We start from the raw sequence: 15,000 nt of genomic DNA on the forward strand, positions 1-15,000 counted from the left end.
GTCCTCGGGCATCCAGCGAGATCACACGGCCCCCACCGGAGGCGGCTAGCGCCTCCGTAGAGTAGTGCCGGCCCGTGGAAGCGGCCGCCCGTCAGCCTGCGTTGCCGCTGGTCGAAAAATGCACTAAGTGCCAAACCCCATTCATTTACAACGGCGTGTCCGCCAGAGGGCGCACTTCCCCCGGCGGACCAGCCGGCGGGGCTCGTTAGAGAGTGTATCCGCCTGGCGGTGCCTCCTGGCCGGCCTGGATTCCGGACCGCGACCGCTCACTCGCGGGACCCTAATCGGCCCGCGGACCAGCCGGCGGGTCCTCCGTGAAAGCCTATCCGCCTGGCGGTGCCTCCTGGCCGGCCTGGATTCCGGACCGCGACCGCTCACTCGCGGGACCCTAATCGGCCCGCGGACCAGCCGGCGGGTCCTCCGTGAAAGCCTATCCGCCTGGCGGTGCCTCCTGGCCGGCCTGGATTCCGGACCGCCACCGCTCACTCGCGGGACCCTAATCGGCCCGCGGACCAGCCGGCGGGACCTCCGTGAAAGCCTATCCGCCTGGCGGTGCCTCCTGGCCGGCCTGGATTCCGGACCGCCACCGCTCACTCGCGGGACCCTAATCGGCCCGCGGACCAGCCGGCGGGACCTCCGTGAAAGCCTATCCGCCTGGCGGTGCCTCCTGGCCGGCCTGGATTCCGGACCGCCACCGCTCACTCGCGGGACCCTAATCGGCCCGCGGACCAGCCGGCGGGACCTCCGTGAAAGCCTATCCGCCTTGGCCGGTTCCCCGGCCGGCCACGGGTGGCGAGAATCCGGCCTCCTCGCCCGGAGCGCGCTTCGACTTGGGCGAAAAATGCACTAAGTGCCAAACCCCATTCATTTACAACGGCGTGTCCGCCAGAGGGCGCACTTCCTCCGGCCGGCGGGGCTCGTTGGAGAGCGCGTCCGCCTTCGCCGGTTCCCCGGTCGGCCGCGAACGGCGAAAAGCCGGCCTCTTCCCCCGGAGCCCGGTGGGCGAATTTTTTTTTTTTTTTTTTTTTTTTTTTTTTTTTCAAAGTGCCAACGGCTCTCGCGCCGCGATGCGTCCGCCTTCGCCGGTTCCCAAGTCGGCCACGAACGGCCAAAAATCGGCCTCTTCCCCGGAGCCCGGTCGGCGAATTTTATTTTATTTTTTTCCAAAGTGCCAACGGCTCTCGCGCCGCGATGCGTCCGCCTTCGCCGGTTCCCCGGTCGGCCACGAACGGCGAAAAATCGGCCCCTTCCCCCGGAGCCCGCATGATTATACGCGATGTTAATATTTATTTAATTATTAAATAAATACATACATATGTTTATTAATAATATACGCGGTGTTGATATGTATTTAATTATTACATATATTGTGAATAAACTAACGGTGATTTTACACGATTTGACTACATGCGTGACCGTGATATAGTGCCGAGGGCTCCCGCGCCGTCACGCGTCCGCCTCGGCACGTGGGGTACCACGGGTCGCCCGCGGCAGCGAGCGTTCGGCTCGCGGGGGCCCGCGGGGTGTTATTAGGGAGTGCGGCAGCCGTGCCGAGGCTCCGGCCGGCCGCCGGAAGTCCCGCGGGGGAGCGTCGGAGCTCCGCGAGGCCGGCCGGGGAGCCTCTTAGTCATCGCCCGCGCTCGCGGTGGTCCCGGTCGCTTAAAGTGCCGCGGGAGGCGTAGCGATGCGAGTGAGTGTGCGCCAAGTGCGAGAGGCGGTGCATTTACGCGCCGTGTCCGCGAGAGGGAGGCAATTCCCCGTTGCGACCTCCGGGAGATCAGCGGGCCGCCGAAAAGGCTCAGCCGGGGTGCCTGGAGCCTCCTCGGGCGTCGAGTTAGGAGGGGGGCGCGCGGAGAACCGGCTGGATGTCCCCTGGAAGCTCAGCGGGCCGTGGGAAAGGCTTGGCCGGGGTGCCTGGAGCCTCGGCCGGCTTAAAAAGGTGGGAGGGGGGCGCGCGGAGAACCGGCTGGAGGTCCCCTGGAAGCTCAGCGGGCCGTGGGAAAGGCTTGGCCGGGGTGCCTGGAGCCTCGGCCGGCTTAAAAAGTTGGGAGGGGGGCGCGCGGAGAACCGGCTGGAGGTCCCCTGGAAGCTCAGCGGGCCGTTCAAAACGCTTAGCCGAGGTGCCTGGAGCCTCGGCCGGCTTAAAAGTGAGGAGGAAAGCGCGCGGAGAACCGGCCGGAGGTCCCCTGGAAGCTCAGCGGGCCGTGGGAAAAAGCTTAGCCGGGGTGCCGGAAGCCTCGGCCGGCTTAAAACGTGAGGAGGAAAGCACCGGGAGAACCGGCTGGAGGTCTTCTGGAAGCTCAGCGGGCCGTGGAGAAAGCTTAGCCGGGGTGCCGGAAGCCTCGGCCGGCTTAAAATGTGAGGAGGAAACCGGCTGGACGTCTTCTGGAAGATCAGCGGGCCGTGGAAAATGCTAAGCCGAGGTGCTGGTTGTCGAATAAGGCTCCGCCATCTCGTAGAAGGTGCTAATAAAGTTCATATCCGCTCGGCTGGAGGTAATTGGCCAGCGGACCGGCCGGCGGGACCTCCGTGACCGCCTATCCGCCTGGCGGTGCCTCCTGGCCGGCGTGCATTCCGGGCCGCGACCGCTCACTTACGGGACCCTGATTGGCCCGCGGACCGGCCGGCGGGACCTCCGTGACCGCCTATCCGCCTGGCGGTGCCTGCTGGCCGGCGTGCATTCCGGGCCGCGACCGCTCACTTACGGGACCCTGATTGGCCCGCGGACCGGCCGGCGGGACCTCCGTGACAGCCTACCCGCCTGGCGGTGGCTGCTGGCCGGCGCGGATTCCGGGCCGCGACCGCTAACTTACGGGACCCTAATTGGCCCGCGGACCAGCTGGCGGGACCTCCGTGACAGCCTACCCGCCTGGCGGTGCCTCCTGGCCGGCGTGGATTCCGGGCCGCGACCGCTAACTTACGGGACCCTAAACGGCCCGCGGACCAGCTGGCGGGACCTCCGTGACCGCCCATCCGCCTGCCGGTGCCTCCTGGCCGGCGTGGATTCCGGGCCGCGACCGCTAACTTACGGGACCATAAATGGCCCGCGGACCAGCTGGCGGGACCTCCGTGACCGCCTATCCGCCTGGCGGTGCCTCCTGGCCGGCCTGGATTCCGGGCCGCGACCGCTCACCTACGGGACCCTAAATGGCCCGCGGACCAGCCGGCGGGACCTCCGTGACAGCCTATCCGCCTCCCGGTGGCTGCTGGCCGGCGCGGATTCCGGGCCGCGACCGCTAACTTACGGGACCCCAATTGGCCCGCGGACCAGCCGGCGGGACCCCCGTGACCGCCTATCCGCCTTGGCCGGTTCCCCGGCCGGCCACGGATGGCGAGAATCCGGCCTCCTCGCCCGGAGCGCTCGTCGGCTTCGGCGAAAAATGCACTAAGTGCCAAACCCCATTCATTTACAATAGCGTGTCCGCCAGAGGGCGCAGTTCCCCCCGCGGACCGGCCGGCGGGACCTCCGTGACCGCCTATCCGCCTGGCGGTGGCTGCGGGCCGGCGCGAATTCCGGGCCGCGACCGCTAACTTACGGGACCCCGATTGGCCCGCGGACCAGCCGGCGGGACCTCCGTGACCGCCTATCCGCCTGCGCTGGTTCCCCGGCCGGCGCGAATTCCGGGCCGCGACCGCTAACTTACGGGACCCCGATTGGCCCGCGGACCAGCCGGCGGGACCTCCGTGACCGCCTATCCGCCTGCGCTGGTTCCCCGGCCGGCGCGAATTCCGGGCCGCGACCGCTAACTTACGGGACCCCGATTGGCCCGCGGACCAGCCGGCGGGACCTCCGTGACCGCCTATCCGCCTGCGCTGGTTCCCCGGCCGGCGCGAATTCCGGGCCGCGACCGCTAACTTACGGGACCCCGATTGGCCCGCGGACCAGCCGGCGGGACCTCCGTGACCGCCTATCCGCCTGCGCTGGTTCCCCGGCCGGCGCGAATTCCGGGCCGCGACCGCTAACTTACGGGACCCCGATTGGCCCGCGGACCAGCCGGCGGGACCTCCGTGACCGCCTATCCGCCTGCGCTGGTTCCCCGGCCGGCGCGAATTCCGGGCCGCGACCGCTAATTTACGGGACCCCAATTGGCCCGCGGACCAGCCGGCGGGACCTCCGTGACCGCCTATCCGCCTTCGCTGGTTCCCCGGTCGGCGTGTATTCCGGGCCGCGGCCGCTCACTTACGGGACCAAAATTGGCCCGCGGACCAGCCGGCGGGACCTCCGTGACCGCCTATCCGCCTGCGCTGGTTCCCCGGCCGGCGTGGATTCCGGACCGCGACCGCTAAATTACGGGACCCAAATTGGCCCGCGGACCAGCCGGCGGGACATCCGTGACCGCCTATCCGCCTTCGCTGGTTCCCCGGTCGGCCACAGATGACGAATATTCGGCCTCTCGCTCTGGAAGTCCTGCCGACTTAGCCGAAAATTTTCTAAGTGCCATCGGCTCTCGCTCGGAAAAGTGTCCGCCTCGTCTGGTTCCCCAGCTCGGCCTCAGAATTCGAAAATTCGGCCTCTCTGAGGTACCAGGGGTGGGCTTTATGTACTTGGTCCCCCCAGTTAGTGTACTCATCACTTTACCCCCCTTTCGCAAAATATAGTCGGCACGTATGTGCAGAACTGTTTATTTTCATTTTAAAAATTTTCTAAGTGCCAGCGGAAGCTGTCACACGAACTGTCCGAGCTACCACGGTGCCCATCCCGGGCAGTGACGGCAAAAGGCCGATGTGTGTTTGATGGAAGTCTGAATAATTTCTAAGTGCCAACGGCTCAACCGCCGTAAAGTGTCCGCCTCGGCTGGTTCTCCCGGTCGGCCCGAACGAGCGAAAATTCGGCCTCTTCCCCTGGAGGTCCGGAACATTTTGGCGAATATTTTCAAAGTGCCAACGGCTGTTGCGCCGTAAAGTGTCCGCCTCGGCTGGTTCTCCCGGTCGGCCCGAACGAGCGAAAATTCGGCCTCTTCCCCTGGAGGTCCGGAACATTTTGGCGAATATTTTCAAAGTGCCAACGGCTGTTGCGCCGTAAAGTGTCCGACCCGGCCGGTTCCTCCGGTCGGCCCGAACGAGCGAAAATTCGGCCTCTTCCCCTGGAGGTCCGGAACATTTTGGCGAATATTTTCAAAGTGCCAACGGCTGTTGCGCCGTAAAGTGTCCGACCCGGCCGGTTCCTCCGGTCGGCCCGAACGAGCGAAAATTCGGCCTCTTCCCCTGGAGGTCCGGAACATTTTGGCGAATATTTTCAAAGTGCCAACGGCTGTTGCGCCGTAACGTGTCCGACCCGGCCGGTTCCTCCGGTCGGCCCGAACGAGCGAAAATTCGGCCTCTTCCCCTGGAGGTCCGGAACATTTTGGCGAATATTTTCAAAGTGCCAACGGCTGTTGCGCCGTAACGTGTCCGACCCGGCTGGTTCCTCCGGTCGGCTTGAACGAGCGAAAATTCGGCCTCTTCCCCTGGAGGTCCGGAACATTTTGGCGAATATTTTCAAAGTGCCAACGGCTGTTGCGCCGTAACGTGTCCGACCCGGCTGGTTCCTCCGGTCGGCTTGAACGAGCGAAAATTCGGCCTCTTCCCCTGGAGGTCCGGAACATTTTGGCGAATATTTTCAAAGTGCCAACGGCTGTTGCGCCGTAACGTGTCCGACCCGGCCGGTTCCTCCGGTCGGCCCGAACGAGCGAAAATTCGGCCTCTTCCCCTGGAGGTCCGGAACATTTTGGCGAATATTTTCAAAGTGCCAACGGCTGTTGCGCCGTAACGTGTCCGACCCGGCTGGTTCCTCCGGTCGGCTTGAACGAGCGAAAATTCGGCCTCTTCCCCTGGAGGTCCGGAACATTTTGGCGAATATTTTCAAAGTGCCAACGGCTGTTGCGCCGTAACGTGTCCGACCCGGCTGGTTCCTCCGGTCGGCTTGAACGAGCGAAAATTCGGCCTCTTCCCCTGGAGGTCCGGAACATTTTGGCGAATATTTTCAAAGTGCCAACGGCTGTTGCGCCGTAACGTGTCCGACCCGGCCGGTTCCTCCGGTCGGCCCGAACGAGCGAAAATTCGGCCTCTTCCCCTGGAGGTCCGGAACATTTTGGCGAATATTTTCAAAGTGCCAACGGCTGTTGCGCCGTAACGTGTCCGACCCGGCTGGTTCCTCCGGTCGGCCCGAACGAGCGAAAATTCGGCCTCTTCCCCTGGAGGTCCGGACGACTTTGGCGAATATTTTCTAAGTGCGAACGGCTGTTGCGCCGTAACGTGTCCGACCCGGCCGGTTCCTCCGGTCGGCCCGAACGAGCGAAAATTCGGCCTCTTCCCCTGGAGGTCCTGTGAAGTTTAACGAATATTTTCTAAGTGCGAACGGCTGTTGCGCCGTAACGTGTCCGACCCGGCCGGTTCCTCCGGTCGGCCCGAACGAGCGAAAATTCGGCCTCTTCCCCTGGAGGTCCGGACGACTTTGACGAATATTTTCTAAGTGCCAACGGCTGTTCCGCCGTAACGTGTCCGACCCGGCCGGTTCCTCCGGTCGGCCTGAACAAGTGAAAATTCGGCCTCTTCCCCTGGAGGTCCGGAACATTTTGGCGAATATTTTCTAAGTGCCATCGGCTCTTCCGCCGTAAGGTGTCCGACCCGGCCGGTTCCTCCGGTCGGCCTGAACGAGCGAAAATTCGGCCTCTTCCCCTGGAGGTCCTGTCAAGTTTAACGAATATTTTCTAAGTGCCATCGGCTCTTCCGCCGTAATGTGTCCGACTCGGCCGGTTCCTCCGGTCGGCCTGAACGAGCGAAAATTCGGCCTCTTCCCCTGGAGGTCCTGTCAAGTTTAACGAATATTTTCTAAGTGCCATCGGCTCTTCCGCCGTAAGGTGTCCGACTCGGCCGGTTCCTCCGGTCGGCCTGAACGAGCGAAAATTCGGCCTCTTCCCCTGGAGGTCCTGTCAAGTTTAACGAATATTTTCTAAGTGCCATCGGCTCTTCCGCCGTAAGGTGTCCGACTCGGCCGGTTCCTCCGGTCGGCCTGAACGAGCGAAAATTCGGCCTCTTCCCCTGGAGGTCCTGTCAAGTTTAACGAATATTTTCTAAGTGCCATCGGCTCTTCCGCCGTAAGGTGTCCGACTCGGCCGGTTCCTCCGGTCGGCCTGAACAAGTGAAAATTCGGCCTCTTCCCCTGGAGGTCCGGAACATTTTGGCGAATATTTTCTAAGTGCCATCGGCTCTTCCGCCGTAAGGTGTCCGACTCGGCCGGTTCCTCCGGTCGGCCTGAACGAGCGAAAATTCGGCCTCTTCCCCTGGAGGTCCTGTCAAGTTTAACGAATATTTTCTAAGTGCCATCGGCTCTTCCGCCGTAAAGCGTCCGACTCGGCTGGTTCCCGATGTCGGCCAGAACAAGTGGAAATTCGGCCTCTTCCCCTGGAGGTCAGTTGAAGTTTAACGAATATTTTCTAAGTGCCAACGGCTGCTCCGCCGTAAAGCGTCCGACTCGGCTGGTTCCCGATGTCGGCCAGAACAAGTGAAAATTCGGCCTCTTCCCCTGGAGGTCCGTTCAAGATTAACGAATATTTCCTAAGTGCCAACGGCTGCTCCGCCGTAAAGCGTCCGACTCGGCTGGTTCCCGATGTCGGCCAGAACAAGTGAAAATTCGGCCTCTTCCCCTGGAGGTCCGTTCAAGATTAACGAATATTTTCTAAGTGCCAACGGCTCTTGCGCCGAAAAGCGTCCGCCTCGGCTGGTTCCCGCGGTCGGACACAAAATGTGTCAATTCGGCCTCTCTGAGGTACCAGGGGTAGGCTTTATGTACTTGGTCCCCCCAGTTAGTGTACTCATCACTTTACCCCCCTTTCGCAAAATATAGTCGGCACGTATGTGCAGAACTGTTTATTTTCATTTTAAAAATTGTCTAAGTGCCAGCGGAAGCTGTCACACGAACTGTCCGAGCTACCACGGTGCCCATCCCGGGCAGTGACGGCAAAAGGCCGATGTGTGTTTGATGGAAGTCTGAATAATTTCTAAGTGCCAACGGCTCAACCGCCGTAAAGTGTCCGCCTCGGCCGGTTCTCCCGGTCGGCCCGAACGAGCGAAAATTCGGCCTCTTTCCCTGGAGGTCCGGAACATTTTGGCGAATATTTTCTAAGTGCCAACGGGTGCTCCGCCGTAAAGTGTCCGCCTCGGCTGGTTCCCCCGGTCGGCCAGAACAAGTGAAAATTCGGCCTCTTCCCCTGGAGGTCCGGAACATTTTGGCGAATATTTCCTAAGTGCCAACGGCTCAACCGCCGTAAAGTGTCCGCCTCGGCCGGTTCTCCCGGTCGGCCCGAACGAGCGAAAATTCGGCCTCTTTCCCTGGAGGTCCGGAACATTTTGGCGAATATTTTCTAAGTGCCAACGGGTGCTCCGCCGTAAAGTGTCCGCCTCGGCCGGTTCCCCCGGTCGGCCAGAACAAGTGAAAATTCGGCCTCTTCCCCTGGAGGTCCGGAACATTTTGGCGAATATTTCCTAAGTGCCAACGGCTGCTCCGCCGTAAAGTGTCCGCCTCGGCCGGTTCACCCGGTCGGCCAGAACAAGTGAAAAATCGGCCTCTTCCCCTGGAAGTCCGGCCGAGTTAAGGTAAATATTTCCTAAGTGCCAACGGCTGCTCAGCCTTAAAGTGTCCGACTCGGCTGGTTCCCGATGTCGGCCAGAACAAGTGAAAATCCGGCCTCTTCCCCTGGAAGTCCGGCCGAGTTAAGGCAAATATTTCCTAAGTGCCAACGGCTGCTCCGCCGTAAAGTGTCCGACTCGGCTGGTTCCCGATGTCGGCCAGAACAAGTGAAAATCCGGCCTCTTCCCCTGGAAGTCCGGCCAAGTTCGGCGAATATTTCCTAAGTGCTAACGGCTGCTCCGCCGTAAAGAGACCGACTCGGCTGGTTCCCGATGTCGGCCAGAACAAGTGAAAATTCGGCCTCTTCCCCTGGAGGTCAGTTGAAGTTTAACGAATATTTCCTAAGTGCCAACGGCTGCTCCGCCGTAAAGTGTCCGACTCGGCTGGTTCCCGATGTCGGCCAGAACGAGTGAATATTCGGCCTCTTCCCCTGGAGGTCCGGAACATTTTGGCGAATATTTCCTAAGTGCCAACGGCTGTTCCGCCGTAAAGAGTCCGACTCGGCTGGTTCCCGATGTCGGCCAGAACAAGTGAAAAATCGGCCTCTTCCCCTGGAAGTCCGGCCGAGTTAAGGCAAATATTTCCTAAGTGCCAACGGCTGTTCCGCCGTAAAGGGTCCGACTCGGCTGGTTCCCGATGTCGGCCAGAACAAGTGAAAAATCGGCCTCTTCCCCTGGAAGTCCGGCCGAGTTAAGGCAAATATTTCCTAAGTGCCAACGGCTGCTCCGCCGTAAAGCGTCCGACTCGGCTGGTTCCCGATGTCGGCCAGAATAAGTGGAAATTCGGCCTCTTCCCCTGGAGGTCCGTTCAAGATTAACGAATATTTTCTAAGTGCCAACGGCTGCTCCGCCGAAAAGCGTCCGACTCGGCTGGTTCCCGATGTCGGCCAGAACAAGTGAAAATTCGGCCTCTTCCCCTGGAGGTCAGTTGAAGTTTAACGAATATTTTCTAAGTGCCAACGGCTGTTCCGCCGTAAAGAGTCCGACTCGGCTGGTTCCCGATGTCGGCCAGAACAAGTGAAAATTCGGCCTCTTCCCCTGGAGGTCAGTTGAAGTTTAACGAATATTTTCTAAGTGCCAACGGCTGTTCCGCCGTAAAGAGTCCGACTCGGCTGGTTCCCGATGTCGGCCAGAACAAGTGAAAATTCGGCCTCTTCCCCTGGAAGTCCGGCCGAGTTAAGGCAAATATTTCCTAAGTGCCAACGGCTGTTCCGCCGTAAAGAGTCCGACTCGGCTGGTTCCCGATGTCGGCCAGAACAAGTGAAAAATCGGCCTCTTCCCCTGGAAGTCCGGCCGAGTTAAGGCAAATATTTCCCAAGTGCCAACGGCTGTTCCGCCGTAAAGGGTCCGACTCGGCTGGTTCCCGATGTCGGCCAGAACAAGTGAAAAATCGGCCTCTTCCCCTGGAAGTCCGGCCAAGTTCGGCGAATATTTCCTAAGTGCCAACGGCTGTTCCGCCGTAAAGAGTCCGACTCGGCTGGTTCCCGATGTCGGCCAGAACAAGTGAAAATTCGGCCTCTTCCCCTGGAAGTCCGGCCGAGTTAAGGCAAATATTTCCTAAGTGCCAACGGCTGTTCCGCCGTAAAGAGTCCGACTCGGCTGGTTCCCGATGTCGGCCAGAACAAGTGAAAAATCGGCCTCTTCCCCTGGAAGTCCGGCCAAGTTCGGCGAATATTTCCTAAGTGCCAACGGCTGTTCCGCCGTAAAGAGTCCGACTCGGCTGGTTCCCGATGTCGGCCAGAACAAGTGAAAATTCGGCCTCTTCCCCTGGAAGTCCGGCCGAGTTAAGGCAAATATTTCCTAAGTGCCAACGGCTGTTCCGCCGTAAAGAGTCCGACTCGGCTGGTTCCCGATGTCGGCCAGAACAAGTGAAAATCCGGCCTCTTCCCCTGGAAGTCCGGCCGAGTTAAGGCGAATATTTCCTAAGTGCCAACGGCTGCTCAGCCTTAAAGTGTCCGACTCGGCTGGTTCCCGATGTCGGCCAGAACAAGTGAAAATCCGGCCTCTTCCCCTGGAAGTCCGGCCGAGTTAAGGCGAATATTTCCTAAGTGCCAACGGCTGCTCAGCCTTAAAGTGTCCGACTCGGCCGGTTCCCGATGTCGGCCAGAACAAGTGAAAATCCGGCCTCTTCCCCTGGAAGTCCGGCCGAGTTAAGGCAAATATTTCCTAAGTGCCAACGGCTGTTCCGCCGTAAAGGGTCCGACTCGGCTGGTTCCCGATGTCGGCCAGAACAAGTGAAAAATCGGCCTCTTCCCCTGGAAGTCCGGCCGAGTTCGGCGAATATTTCCTAAGTGCCAACGGCTGTTCCGCCGTAAAGAGTCCGACTCGGCTGGTTCCCGATGTCGGCCAGAACAAGTGAAAATCCGGCCTCTTCCCCTGGAAGTCCGGCCGAGTTAAGGCGAATATTTCCTAAGTGCCAACGGCTGCTCCGCCGTAAAGCGTCCGACTCGGCTGGTTCCCGATGTCGGCCAGAATAAGTGGAAATTCGGCCTCTTCCCCTGGAGGTCAGTTGAAGTTTAACGAATATTTTCTAAGTGCCAACGGCTGCTCCGCCTTAAAGCGTCCGACTCGGCTGGTTCCCGATGTCGGCCAGAACAAGTGAAAATTCGGCCTCTTCCCCTGGAGGTCCGTTCAAGTTTGGGGAATATTTTCTAAGTGCCAACGGCTGCTCCGCCTTAAAGCGTCCGACTCGGCTGGTTCCCGATGTCGGCCAGAACAGGTGAAAATTCGGCCTCTTCCCCTGGAGGTCCGTTCAAGTTTGGCGAATATTTTCTAAGTGCCAACGGCTGCTCCGCCTTAAAGTGTCCGACTCGGCTGGTTCCCGATGTCGGGCAGAACAAGTGACAATTCGGCCTCTTCCCCTGGAAGTCCGGCCGAGTTTGGCGAATATTTTCTAAGTGCCAACGGCTGCTCCGCCGTAAAGAGTCCGACTCGGCTGGTTCCCGATGTCGGCCAGAAAAAGTGACAATTCGGCCTCTTCCCCTGGAGGTCCTTTGAAGTTTAGCGAATATTTTCTAAGTGCCAACGGCTCTTGCGCCGAAAAGCGTCCGCCTCGGCTGGTTCCCGCGGTCGGCCGTAATAGGCGAAAATTCGGCCTCTTCCCCTGGAGCGACCTCCAAATTTGGGCGAAATTTTTTCTAAGTGCCTAAAGGTACCAGGGGTTTGGGTACCAGGGGTGCATTACCAACTGGTCTTTTGTCAACCCATGTACTTTTTCTAGAGTACATGGGTTGGTCCCCCCACTTAGTGTACTCATCACTTTACCCCCCTTTCGCAAAATATAGTCAGAACGAGCATGGGGGACGCAATTGTTTTCCATGCAAATCAATTGGGCCTGGTCCGAGCGCTGGTAACGGCCGCCAGCAAGCGTCCCCTGCTCGGATAGCAGAACTGAAGAAGGCACGGCACTTCCAGAGAGAGAGAGAAAATTTTCTAAGTGCCACATTTCTCAAAAATTTTCAAAGTGCCACATCTCTCAAAAAATTTCTAAGTGCCACATCTCTCAAAAAATTTCTAAGTGCCACATCTCTCAAAAACTTTCAAAGTGCCACATCTCTCAAAAACTTTCAAAGTGCCACATCTCTGAAAAACTTTCTAAGTGCCACGTCTCTGAAAAATTTTCTAAGTGCCACAGCACGGCTGTGAAATATTCAAAGTCCTACAGGCATTGGCAGAATGCGCGGACGGCCGTCTGCTCCCGGCGGCCGCCGCGAAGCTACTACCCCCTCCCGGGGACGGCTGTCTGCTCCCGGCAGCCGTCCTTACCCCCCTCCCCCGTTTGCACCGCCTGAAGTTAGACCCGCCTTGGTAGGGCCCCCACCGGCCCCGGCTCGCCGGCGTTGGGTGGACGGTTCCTGCCCACTTGCGGGTCCCGGTCGCTTGGCAACCGACCGGGGAGGACCAGCCGCCTCCTTAAACACAGGCTGGAAGGGAAATCCGGTCAAGCTACGGAGGACCGGCCGCCTCCTTAAACACAGGCCGGAAGGGAAATCCGATCAAGCTACGGAGGACCGGTCGCCTCCCTAAACACAGGCCGGGCAAAAATCTGCGAATGGGCCCGTCAAGGGTAGTGGGTCATCCAAGGTGGGAGGTACCGGCCGCCTCCTTAAACACAGGCCGGGCAAAAATCTGCGAATGGCCCGTCAAGGGTTGTTGGTCATCCAAGGAGGGAGGTACCGGCCGCCTCCTTAAACACAGGCCGGGCAAAAATCTGCGAATGGCCCGTCAAGGGTTGTTGGTCATCCAAGGAGGGAGGTACCGGCCGCCTCCTTAAACACAGGCCGGGCAAAAATCTGCGAATGGCCCGTCAAGGGTTGTTGGTCATCCAAGGAGGGAGGTACCGGCCGCCTCCTTAAACACAGGCCGGGCAAAAATCTGCGAACGGCCCGTCAAGGGTTCTGTCTCATCCAAGAAAGGGGTACCGGCCGCCTCAGAGGCCGGAGCGAAGGGGGCGAAAGGCTGTCGATGGGGAAGGATCGGGGCCACGGCTAATCTAGCGATGCCCGCGTCGGGCGGTCACTCCGACGAATGAGCGGGGCCGAATCCGGCGCGAGGCGGCCTTCAGGCACGTGGTTCGAGACGACCTCACCCGGCTCTAGCCCGGAGGATCGGAGGCAACGGCCGTCTCCTTAAGCTAAGGCCGGACGAAAATCTGCGGATGCGGTCCATCCAAGGCAGACGGAGGTACCGGCCGCCTCGGTAAATAAAGCCCGGGCAAAAATCTGCGAACGGCCCGTCAAGGGTTCTGTCTCATCCAAGAAAGGGGTACCGGCCGCCTCAGAGGCCGGAGCGAAGGGGGCGAAAGGCTGTCGATGGGGAAGGATCGGGGCCACGGCTAATCTAGCGATGCCCGCGTCGGGCGGTCACTCCGACGAATGAGCGGGGCCGAATCCGGCGTAGGCGGCCTTCAGGCACGTGGTTCGAGACGACCTCACCCGGCTCTAGCCCGGAGGATCGGAGGCAACGGCCGTCTCCTTAAGCTAAGGCCGGACGAAAATCTGCGGATGCGGTCCATCCAAGGCAGACGGAGGTACCGGCCGCCTCGGTAAATAAAGCCCGGGCAAAAATCTGCGAACGGCCCGTCAAGGGTTCTCTCTCATCCAAGAAAGGGGTACCGGCCGCCTCAGAGGCCGGAGCGAAGGGGGCGAAAGGCTGTCGATGGGGAAGGATCGGGGCCACGGCTAATCTAGCGATGCCCGCGTCGGGCGGTCACTCCGACGAATGAGCGGGGCCGAATCCGGCGTAGGCGGCCTTCAGGCACGTGGTTCGAGACGACCTCACCCGGCTCTAGCCCGGAGGATCGGAGGCAACGGCCGTCTCCTTAAGCTAAGGCCGGACGAAAATCTGCGGATGCGGTCCATCCAAGGCAGACGGAGGTACCGGCCGCCTCGGTAAATAAAGCCCGGGCAAAAATCTGCGAACGGCCCGTCAAGGGTTCTGTCTCATCCAAGAAAGGGGTACCGGCCGCCTCAGAGGCCGGAGCGAAGGGGGCGAAAGGCTGTCGATGGGGAAGGATCGGGGCCACGGCTAATCTAGCGATGCCCGCGTCGGGCGGTCACTCCGACGAATGAGCGGGGCCGAATCCGGCGTAGGCGGCCTTCAGGCACGTGGTTCGAGACGACCTCACCCGGCTCTAGCCCGGAGGATCGGAGGCAACGGCCGTCTCCTTAAGCTAAGGCCGGACGAAAATCTGCGGATGCGGTCCATCCAAGGCAGACGGAGGTACCGGCCGCCTCGGTAAACAAAGCCCGGGCAAAAATCTGCGAATGGTCCGTCAAGGATTCTGGCTCATCCAAGGTGGGGGTACCGGCCGCCTCTATTAACAGGCCGGAGTACAGGGGGCGAAAGGCTGTCGATGGGGAAGGATCGGGGCCACGGCTAATCTAGCGATGCCCGCGTCGGGCGGTCACTCCGACGAATGAGCGGGGCCGAATCCGGCGCGAGGCGGCCTTCAGGCACGTGGTTCGAGACGACCTCACCCGGCTCTAGCCCGGAGCGAATATCATCTCCAAGGTGTGGAGGCAACGGCCGTCTCCTTAAGCTAAGGCCGGACGAAAATCTGCGGATGCGGTCCATCCAAGGCAGACGGAGGTACCGGCCGCCTCGGTAAACAGAGGCCGGGCGAAAATCTGCGAATGGTCCGTTAAGGATTCTCTCTCATCCAAGGAAGGGGTACCGGCCGCCTCTATTAACAGGCCGGAGCACAGGGGGCGAAAGGCTGTCGATGGGGAAGGATCGGGGCCACGGCTAATCTAGCGATGCCCGCGTCGGGCGGTCACTCCGACGAATGAGCGGGGCCGAATCCGGCGCGAGGCGGCCTTCAGGCACGTGGTTCGAGACGACCTCACCCGGCTCTAGCCCGGAGCGAAAAAACAACACTCTTATAACCTGACC

The sequence above is a fragment of the Syngnathus scovelli genome, unplaced genomic scaffold (assembly GCF_024217435.2).
Source record: "Syngnathus scovelli strain Florida unplaced genomic scaffold, RoL_Ssco_1.2 HiC_scaffold_83, whole genome shotgun sequence".
NCBI lineage: Eukaryota > Metazoa > Chordata > Actinopteri > Syngnathiformes > Syngnathidae > Syngnathus > Syngnathus scovelli.